The sequence below is a fragment of the Colobus angolensis genome, unplaced genomic scaffold (assembly GCF_000951035.1).
Source record: "Colobus angolensis palliatus isolate OR3802 unplaced genomic scaffold, Cang.pa_1.0 Scaffold1, whole genome shotgun sequence".
NCBI classification, from domain to species: Eukaryota; Metazoa; Chordata; class Mammalia; order Primates; family Cercopithecidae; genus Colobus; species Colobus angolensis.
Genome location: NW_012110918.1, coordinates 14,531,088 through 14,541,369, shown reverse-complemented (window position 1 = coordinate 14,541,369; position 10,282 = coordinate 14,531,088). Strand labels below are relative to the sequence as shown.

The 10,282-nt window shown below is 54.1% G+C and overlaps 1 long non-coding RNA gene across 1 annotated transcript; it reads right to left on the bottom strand.

Moving 5' to 3' along the window:
- Window positions 1-5,451: 5,451 nt before the first annotated feature.
- Window positions 5,452-10,187, bottom strand: LOC105521386. Its single transcript, XR_001003269.1, has 4 exons — window positions 9,861-10,187; window positions 8,802-8,857; window positions 7,904-7,982; window positions 5,452-5,876 (listed from the first exon to the last, which is right to left on the bottom strand). It is a non-coding gene; the product is annotated as an uncharacterized LOC105521386 (long non-coding RNA).
- Window positions 10,188-10,282: the final 95 nt, after the last annotated feature.

Below are 10,282 nucleotides of genomic sequence, written 5' to 3'. Positions count from 1 at the left end.
TCCTCCCACCTCTGCCTTCCAAGTAGCTGGGACTACAGGTGTGCATCACCATGCCAGGCTAATTTTTGTATTTTTTCTAGAGACAGAGTTTTGCCATGTTGCCCAGGCTGGTCTTGAACTCCGAAGCTCAAGCAATCCACCCATCTTGGCCTCCCAAAGTGCTGGGATTACAGGCATGAGCCACCGCACCCAGCCTGAGATCCTGTACTTAAAAAAAGAAACAACAAAAAACAGCTTTCTCCACAGCTGTAGCCATGTACCCGGCATGGGCTCTGCTAGACCTGTATGGCCCTAAAATGGGAAGAGATGAGGATTTCTGGGACTGGGGGCCTGAGCCTGTTGGAGCTGAGGGAAAGTGCAAAACAGCCGAAAGTTGTAAGGAACAAATTTGACAAACACAGAAGCTCGAATCAGCAACCTCCCTGTGCAGGGGTGGGAGCCGGTCAAAGCTCTTCCATTCATCATTTAAACTTTTCAGTGTTGAAAATCTTGTCATCTGCAAAACAAAACACCCATTGCTCAATGGCTCCCTTGCCACAAAGAAGCCCAGGACGTTCTGGCATTTGATCAACAAGAAGCCAGAGCCCAGATTTCTGGAAATGCCTTTTGGGCAGAGCATCCTGGTTTGTTTCTCTGTCACCGGTGAGAGATAAAAGCAGCTCTCAGTTTCAGGGGAATCTCAGTCTTTTGTGGCATGGCGGGTCGCCAGCGCCACCTGAGCAAGGAGCTGCAGGCCTCGAGATCCAGCAGCCCACAGCATGAGGAATCCAGTGATATCCCAGGGAATCCCAGGGTCCCCCATCCCGCAGCTTCTCCCTGCCCAGCCCCCACAGTGAAGTAGAGGAAGAGGCCAAGCATGCCTACTTAAGATGAGGTCCAAGGGGGAAGGGCCAGTGGGACAGGAAGATCTGGACTCCTTCTCCTGGCCAGGCTTGATTTATTTCCAGTATCCTGGAATTTAGGAAAGAGACTCAAAATAAATCCCCCAAAGTCCATAACCTTCCTTGCCCTTTAGCTTGGGAGAGGCAGAGGTCAGGCTGAGTTGCTGCCTCAACGCCTGCAGACCCTGGCAGGGAAGGAAGGGAAGGGGAGGGCAGTCACCCTGGAGGGTGGGCCTGTGCTGACCTGGGGAGTCCATGCCCTGCCTGAAGGGCCAATGGGAATGTGCTAGAACATGGTCCACTGCTACCAGAGTGTCCTGTTTTTCCAAGGAATCTCCAGATTCAAATGTAGATGTGAACTTTCCAGATTTTTTTCATGTTGTCTCAAACATTGTTTTAATTCTGTGTAGGCCACACAGCCACTGCGTCTACAGACTGCATTCAGCCGTGCACATGCCACCACTCTGCATCTTTTTTTTTTTTTTTTTTGGCTGCTTATTGTGGAGCAGGGCTAATTCACAGGCATTGTGCCCAGAGTAGCCTGCATCTTCTGGTCTGTAAAAAAAAAAAAGAGAGAGAGAAGAAGAAGAAAAATACCCCAAGTGGCACAGGAAGCCAGGGAATAGGAGGGGAAGACTCTGGCTCGCCTGATTGCACCTTTTGAATGCTGACCTATGGAGCTGTCTTACGTATTCACAAGCTATGTTTTCCATTTGCAAAGTTTCACAAATGCCTGAACCACCTCCCACAGGTAGAATGAAGTGGGTTCTTTTCTCTCTTCTTTTTTTTTTTTTGGAGACGGAGTCTCACTCTGTCCCCCAGGCTGGAATGCAGTGGCGCAATCTCGGCTCACTGCAGCTTCTGCCTCCCCAATTCAAGAGATTCTCCCCCCTCAGCCTCCTGAGTAGCTGGGACTACAGGTGCGCACCACCACTCCCGGCTAATTTTTGTATTTTTAGTAGAGAAGAGGTCTCGCCATGTTGGCCAGGCTGGTCTTAAACTCCTGACCTCAGGTGATCCACCTGCCTCGGCCTTTCAAAGTGCTGAGATTACAGGCGTGAGGCACTCCTCCTGGCAAAGTGGGGTCTTCTTAGTTCAGCTCACAGACACCTCAGCTTGAGCTGGAAGCAGGGGGCTAAGGCCTTTGGGGGGTGAGAGGGAGAGTGAAGTAGAAGTGAAGGGAAAAGACAGTGGGTAGCAGAGGCCCGGGCACTTGGCACCAGGGGCATGCCTGTCCCCCCAGCAGGCCCTCCCTGTCTCTACCAGCTCTCCATCCTCCCCTCCCCTGTGTATGACACCGAGTGGCCTGGAGGGAGGCCAGAGGAGCCTGTGTGTGGGGAAAGCCTGGCACCAGCCTGAGCTCTGCCATCATCTGGCTGGGAGACCTCGCACCAGACAGGGACCTTGCTAGACCTCAGCTTCCCATCAGCCTACAGAGAATCCCCCTTGGTTGTCCCCCCAGTAGATTAGGTCTCCTCGTAATAGGCTCACGTAGCTCTGGGACTTCTTCATAGTACGCAGCACAGTCAAAATTAATCAATCCCGATATAATTCTGGAAGAATCTTGTCCTTCTAGAAAAACATCTAAGCTCCATGAGATCCCAGACTGATAAATTTCTGGCACCTAACTCAATCCTTGACACACAGTAGGTGCTCAGTAAATATCTACTTGAGGCCAGGGGTGGTGGCTCATGCCTGTAATCCCAGCACTTTGGGAGGCTGAGGCTGGCGGATCACAAGGTCAGGAGTTCGAGACCAGCCTGGCCAATATGGTGAAACCCCGTCTCTACTAAAAGATACAAAAATTAGCCCGGGATGGTGGCAGGCACCTGTAGTCCCAGCTACTTGGGAGGCTGAGGCAGGAGAATCGCTTGAACCCAGGAGGTGGAGGTTGCAATGAGCCAAGATTGCGCCCCTGCACTCTAGCCTGGGAGACAGCGCAAGACTGTCTCAAACGAAAAACAAGTGTTGCAGGGACAAGAAGTGACTCCAGGCAGGTCCTGCAGCCCCCAGGGGCCTGACCCTCTGCCAGCATTTTGTTTGCAATTATCGGGGGAGTGGCTGCTGGGGGAGTATGAAACCTGGGAAGGAGCAGTTCTTGTACTCCAGGTTAAGAAACTCTGAACAACACCAACCTAAGGCCCAGTAAGTACAGTGCGGGCAAGGGGGAGGGAGGAAGGAACATGTGGGGATAGCTGCCCCATTTTCACCTTAGACGCCTTAAAGTCTCACCTCCTTGTCCTTGGTGGAGGCTCCAGCCCCACTCCTTCTAGCCCACTTCTCTGCCTTCGAAGTTGGTTCAGGATCTTGGGAGCCAGAGAGAGGATATTATTTTCTTTTTTCTTTGTCTTTTACTTTTTTCTTTTTTTTTTTTTGAGATGGAGTTTCGCTCTTGTCGCCCAGGCTGGAGTGCAATGGCACAATCTCAGCTCACTGTAAATCTCCACCTCCCAGTTTTAAGTGATTCTCCCACCTCAGCCTCCTGAGGGGCTAGGATTACAGGCATGTGCCACTGTGCCCAGCTAATTTTGTATTTTTAGTAGAGACAGGGTTTCACCATGTTGGCCAGGCTGGTCTTGAATTCCTGACCTCAGGTGATCCACTAGCCTTGGCCTCCCAAAGTGCTGGGATTACAGGCGTGAGCCACTGGGCCTGGCCTATCATTTTCTATTTGAACTTGCCCAAGAATCAGTACATGGCAAAGTGCACACCAGGTGTGCTTCACACTGCAGAGGAGGCAGGGACTTCCCAGAGGGTGAGGGGCTCAGAAGAAGCCTGCGTCTGGGCTGCAGGAGGTTGACCAGAGGCTGCAGGCACACCATGGTCCTGAGGAACACCTGTCCCAGAGCCCCATGAGAGTCAGGGCACCCGACTGTGCCCACCTGGCTCCAGCAGCCAGCCCAACTGGAGTACTGCAGGGCGAGCCGGACAGCTGCACTCACCTGCTCCTCCACCAGCTCCTGCCGCTCCAAGGGCGCCTGGGCCCAGGACATCCCAAGAGGCACGTCTCCCGGAGACAGCCTGGCCTCCTCACCCCTCCGGAGCTCTCCCCCTCCTGGGCACTGCCTCCTCTGCATTGCCGCCCAGATGGTTCACCACAGCTTCACTTCCCAGAACTGCCCTGCTGCCCTGATGTCTGTTCCCGCAGCTGCTTCAGGGCAAATAGAAACTCTTCCCACCCCAGCCTCGGACAGAGCAGCATTTGTCGGTTTGGGGTCAGAGGAGATATTGGCTAGGAGCTAACTCCTCACTCCCCACCCTCCAACTCCAAACTTGTAGCAGATGTGGATTCCTCTTTGACAAAGTGGGAAGAAACTTTCCTCCCCTTCTCGCTGTGTCCCCGACATTTCATCCTCTCTGCGCCCTCCTAGATAGTCACCCCCCTTACCCACTTTCACCCTCTCAACGCTCCCCGGGGCCCCTCTGTGGGTGGAGGAATGGGCCCCCCAGGGCAGGGGTCCTGGCACTCAGGCCCAGCCCAATCCCCAGAGGGAACGAGGAATCCGAGAAGGCGGCCGGTGGGTAGGTGGGTGGGCCCCTCAAGTGTTTTCTTTCCCCTCCCCTCCTCGAAGTTTTTCTGGGAAATGCCAGAGGCCGGCTGGGCTTGGAATGTCAGGCTTGAAAGAACTCCTCCACTGCCTCTTAGACATCGGAGCCACAAACCTTTTTATTAGCTCCGGGGCCCCTCCTGGCGGGAACAAAGGCCTGCAAACAGGAATGCCATTGTCCCTGCCTCCCTTGGCCTGCCCCTATCGGAAGCAGGAAAGAGAGGGCTCAGGGTCAACCTGGTCTGAGACCTGTGCACTCTTCCCCTGCTCCGGAAAGGTCATCTGGGCCACAGTCCTGCAGGCTGCAAGGTTAGTTCCCACGGGCCATCCCAGTGGGTAAGAAAAAAGCCAGGGCTGCAGCCGAGGTGGGCTGGGGTGCGGCAGAGCTGAGCACTCCAGGTAGCCCAGCCCTAGGTTCCAGGCCTCAGCCCTGGGAGAGCCACGCTGGAGCAGCAGGCAGGGCTTCCAGGAGGTCAGATGAGAGACAGGTCCCCCACCATCTCCTCCAAATTGGCCAAGAGAAAGGGGGGCAGAAAGGAAGAGGCCTCCCTCCCTCCTCCCCTTGCCTCTAGACACCAGTGCCGGACCTGAAGCTCTAGAAGGGAGGGAAGCTGGTTGATTTCCCCACCGTGTATCCCCAGGTCGGGCAGGCTAGCTCACAGGCAGAAGGCGCACAGCCAAAGGCAGGCCCTGGGCAGTACAGCCCGGGCTGCCTCCTTGTGCTGTGGAGTGCCCAGCAGCGTTCAAGACAGGGAGACCTTGGGTTTGGCATTTAGCAACGCTGTGGTCTGAGGCCGGCGTCCTGACCCATCTAGCTGCAGATGCAGCCACCAACAATGGCAACCTCAGCATCCGCCCCCGGGCTGGCAAGCCTGTGTTCACCAAGCCATGCCACGGCTTCCCGCGACCACCCCGTGGCGCCAGGGTTCCTTCCCATCCATGAGATTTGGGGAAGGGTTCCGCATCTGTCACACACCATGAGTAAGTGGAGCCCTACAGGCGGCTGAAACCACTGTGTACTTCCCCTCCATCATGAATGAATATCTTTATTATCTTTATGACCAAGCACCTTTGCCTGGAAATGGGATTGTGACTTCGCAGAAATTCTGCAAAGGGAGAGATTAGGAAAAGGCGAGAGTCTCCTAAATCCCTTAGACGGGAAATCAGGAGGGCAGAGCAGAGGGGCCCGATCTCCCCTCGACCCCCCCAGCGGAGGGAATATAAGAGCAAGCAAGCCTGCGTCCCAGCTCTGGCTTCTCTCTGCTGGGGTCCCTGCCTGGAAACAGCTCTGGAGTGTGCCCTGTAAAGGCCCAGGTGTCTCTGCCCACATTTCCAGAAACGTTTTTGTCTTCATTCCCTTTGTCTTCGGATTAACAGGCCTCGTAATCTCATGGATGGGGCTTCCTAGCACTCACACCCCCTACCCCGTCTGTATAGCTCCTGAGCCCTGCAGGGAAAACCAAAAACTACTCTAGAAGAAAGCAGGTTGTCTCTGAAAACAAGGGAAAGAAGAAGTCAACATCATCCTTGACTTAAAGATTCTTTCTACGTACCAGATTCCAGTCTTAAAAAGAAAAAAAATCAAATATAGTCTGTTTCCCCAACATCCTCGCTGGAGATCTAGTCAGAACATTTTGGTTAATGCAAAAAGAGCTACCTGGAAGTTTAGAGTGTCTGCCTTTTTTTTTGAGACAGGGTCTCACTCTGTCTTCCAGGCTGGAATGCCACAGCACAATCACAGCTCACTGCAGGCTCTACCTGCTGGGCTCAAGGGATCCTCCCACCTCAGCCTCCCAAGTAGCTGGGACCACAGGCGTGCACCACCACGTCCAGCTAATTTTTAAATTTTTTTGTAGAGATGGAGTCTCCACTATGTCGCCCAAGTTGGTCTCAAACTCCTGAGCTCAAGCAGTCCTCCCACCTCAGCCTCCCAAAGTGCTGGGATTACTGGCACATGCCACGGTGCCCAGCCTATCTGCCAACCTATCTGCCAAATTTTAAAGGAAAAGTAGAAATCAGCCAAGGTATGGAAGGTAGTTCCCTCCCTGTCCCCAGACAGGGAAGCAAATGTACAGAAACCCAGGACTGAGGACGGTAGTACCTCCTGGACAGCTTGGAGCTCCATGGAGCTGGAGCATGAGGCCCCAGCCGCTGAGGCAGTGGCGGCCGATGAAACTGACACAGGGCAGCGTGGGACGCACACTGCACCGAGGAGTCTGGATTCATCCAGAAAGCGATGGGAAACCATGGGAGAGATTAGAATGCCAAAGGAAAGGCCAGGCATGGTGACTCACGCCTGTAATCCCAACACTTTGGGAGGCCAAGGCGGGAGGATCACCTGAGGTCAGGAGTTTGAGACCAGCCTGGCCAACATAGCAAAACCACTTCTCTACTAAAAATACAAAAAAATTAGCCAGGTATGGTGGCACACGCCTGTAATTCCAGGTACTCCAGAGGCTGAGGCAAGAGAATCACTTGAACCCGGAAGGCAGAGGTTGCAGTGAGCCCAGATGGCACCACTGCACTCCAGCCTGAGTGATAGAGTGGGACTCTGTCTCAAAAAAAAAAAAAAAAAGGGGCCGGGCACGGTGGCTCAAGCCTGTAATCCCAGCACTTTGGGAGGCCGAGACAGGCGGATCACGAGGTCAGGAGATCGAGACCATCCTGGCTAACACGGTGAAACCCGGTCTCTACTAAAAAAATACAAAAAACTAGCCGGGCAAAGTGGCAGGCGCCTGTAGTCCCAGCTACTCGGGAGGCTGAGGCAGGAGAATGGCGTAAACCCGGGAGGCGGAGCTTGCAGTGAGCTGAGATCCGGCCACTGCACTCCAGCGCGGGCGACAGAGCGAGACTCCGTCTCAAAAAAAAAAAAAAAAAAAAAAGACAAGCAGCTTTTTGGAATGTATCTTCCATGGGAGCTGTACGGTTCCCCAAAACAAGGCAGCTTACATCCATAGCCAACCATATGAACCCAAGCTGCAGCAGCTCAGCTCACTCCTCCCTCTCCTCGAAGCCTCCCCAGTGCTTTCAAAGTCATGACAGTTAACATGCATTGAGCACCACGTGCTATGTGCAAGGCACCACTCTAAGCATTTTGCATGTGGGAGCTTCAGACAACTCAATAAGGTAGGTACTACTCTCCAACCATTTTACAAACAAGGAAACCAAGGCACAGCTGGCAAGGCAGATTGCCTAAAGTCACACAACTACTGGGTGATAGAGCCGGAACAACAGTTCGATCTCCTGAGTCAGTAGGCAGGGAGCCCCGTACCTCCCACCATACTCATCACCTAGGGGCCCCATGTCCATGCCTCAGCCATCTCCCCCTGCAGGATTCACCCAGCACTTCTGTCTTCCAGCCCTTTGCCCTGTGCCTGGCAAAAGCAGGCTCTCAGTAAGGGTTTATGGAATGGATGAATGAACTTGACTTGTGTCAGAGCATTGTAATTTACAAAGCACTTTCTCATCCATTACCTCAAGGGCTATTCCTTGAGTCTTTCTTGTCTTCCACTGGGCTCTGCCCAGAAGTGTATGGTCATGCAGCCACGTAACACTGAATGGATGAGAAAAAGAATGAACTGATTACAGAGAGAAGGAGAATCCATTTCATTACCCTGCAAGCATTGTGAGGGCAAAGACCAGGTCCTACTTATCATTATAGATCAATGCCCAGCCCAGTGCCTGGTGCATGGAGCTCAATATTTGTGAAATGCATTGAATAAACCAGTTTCCTCCTCTGCTCTCCTAATAGTCTGGAGGGAGAGTTGAACTGGGTTACTTCTATTTCTATCATGCTTTGATGTGCAGAATCTTTTTTATGTTTTTAAATTTCAAATCTCTTATGGGAAAAGGTTCTTTTTCTTTCTTCCCTTTTTTTTTTTTTTTTTTTGAGACAGAGCTCTGTCGCCAGGCTGGAGTGCAATGGTGCAATCTCGGCTCACAGCAACCTCTGACTCCCTTGTTCAAGCGATTCTCCTGCCTCAGTCTCTCAAATAGCTGGGATTACAAGCATGCGCCACCATACCCAGCTAATTTTTGTATTTTTAGTAGAGACGAAGTTTTACCATGTTGGCCAGGATGGTCTTGATCTCCTGACCTCATGATCCACCCGCCTCAGCCTCCCAAAGTGCTGGGATTACAGGCATGAGCCATGGCGCCTGGCCCTTTTTTTTTATTTTATTTTTTTTAAATAGGGTCTCACTCTGTTGCCCAGACTAAAGTGCAGTGGCACGATCATGGCTCACTTCAGCCTCGACCTCCCTGACTAAAACAATCCTTCCATCTCAGCTTCCCAAGTAGCTGGGACTATGGCACAGGCCACCACTCCTGGCTAATTTTTTTTTCTATTTTTTGCAGAGATGTGGGTGCTCACTTTGCTGCCCAGGCTGGTCTTGGATGCCTATGTTCAAGTGATCCTCTGGCCTCAGCCTGCCAAAGGGAAGGAAAAGGTTCTGGCTCCAATCTTACAGATGGCAAAACAGAATCCCAGATAAACTGTGTGTCTTGTCCAAATATCATTGAGTCCCCAGCACATGCTGGAGAGAGGTGATGGCACTGACTGAGGATACTGTAGCAAAGGCAGTGCGCACCTATCAATTCCGGGACCCGCGAAAGGACCAGCTCTAGGTTCTGGAATCCCAAGCTCCCAGTCCCTGGCGGCAGTCTCTTCCTTGCCTTTCAGCGCCTCACTATCCTGGTATCTGGGAAGAGCACAGGGTCCCAGGCCCACAGCCTCTGCATCCCGAGAGGTGAGGATCTAACTGCCACTAAGGCAGCTCTCGGGTGTCTCCAGCACCACACAGCCCATTTGGGGACAAGATGACAAAACTTGCCATCCTTCATAAGGCTGGCCCCAGGTCTCCAAGCCCAAACTATCTACATCAGTGCCGACGTGACCAATAGCAAACCAATCTTTCACCTCCATCACCTCCTCTCCTCCCCTCTACCCCCTCCCCGCCAGTCCTCCCCCCACCCCAAGAGAGGCAGGGAGGCACATCCCAGGGGGTGGGGGCGCATCCCGGGGGTGTGGGCCATCTGGCAGTAGGCTGAACCCCTGAAAACTGCTTTCCGGAAATTTTCTCCTGCTAGAATTTTATTCCCAGGTCTGACCCCAGCCTGGGGTGTGAATTCCCCGTTCTCGGCCACCTTTCCAGCTCCGGAGACAGCCATTCCCGCAGACCCCTGGAGGGCCTATTCCAGGGCCTGGGGCGCGCAGCACCAAACTGCACTCCCCTAGGAGACCCCAGGGCGCCCTCTGGCGGACGCGGGCCGTAGGTTGGGGCCATCGTTCCCCCTCGAGCTCTCCAGCCCCGCCGGGAGCACCTGGCCCAACCCACATCGGACCAAGTCGGTTTGCAGACCCCAGTGCATGAAAGCGTTTTATATGGGAGGGGAGGGGGGCTCCACACTCGCGTCAGGGTTGGCAAAGAACCTGGCAGTGGGCCAAGGCTGGGAAGCTGCCACGCAGGGGCGTCCCCTGCAACCCTGGGTCTCCCCTCTGGGACCTGCTCGCAGGTGACTGTCGCACGTCTCCAACCTCCGGCTCCCGGGTCTGCCCCCAGCCCCGTGGCCTGGCTGTGGGGTAAACCCACTTCCCTTTTGGCTGGCCTGGGCCGCCTGGACCCGCAATCGGGCACTCGGGGAGGCCCGGGTGGCGGCGAGGGGGTGTCCCCGCAGGGTCCAAGAAAAGGGGACGGGGAACCGGGAGGCTCTCCCGGTCGGCCTCCTAGAACTGCCCGCGCTCCCGAAGCGGCGCCCCCGCCTCTGCCAGAAATTGGCCTTCTTAGAAGGGAGGGGGGTGGGGGGAAAGTGTGAATGAGAAGTTGGGGGCGGAGCGCGGCGGGGAGGGGCCGC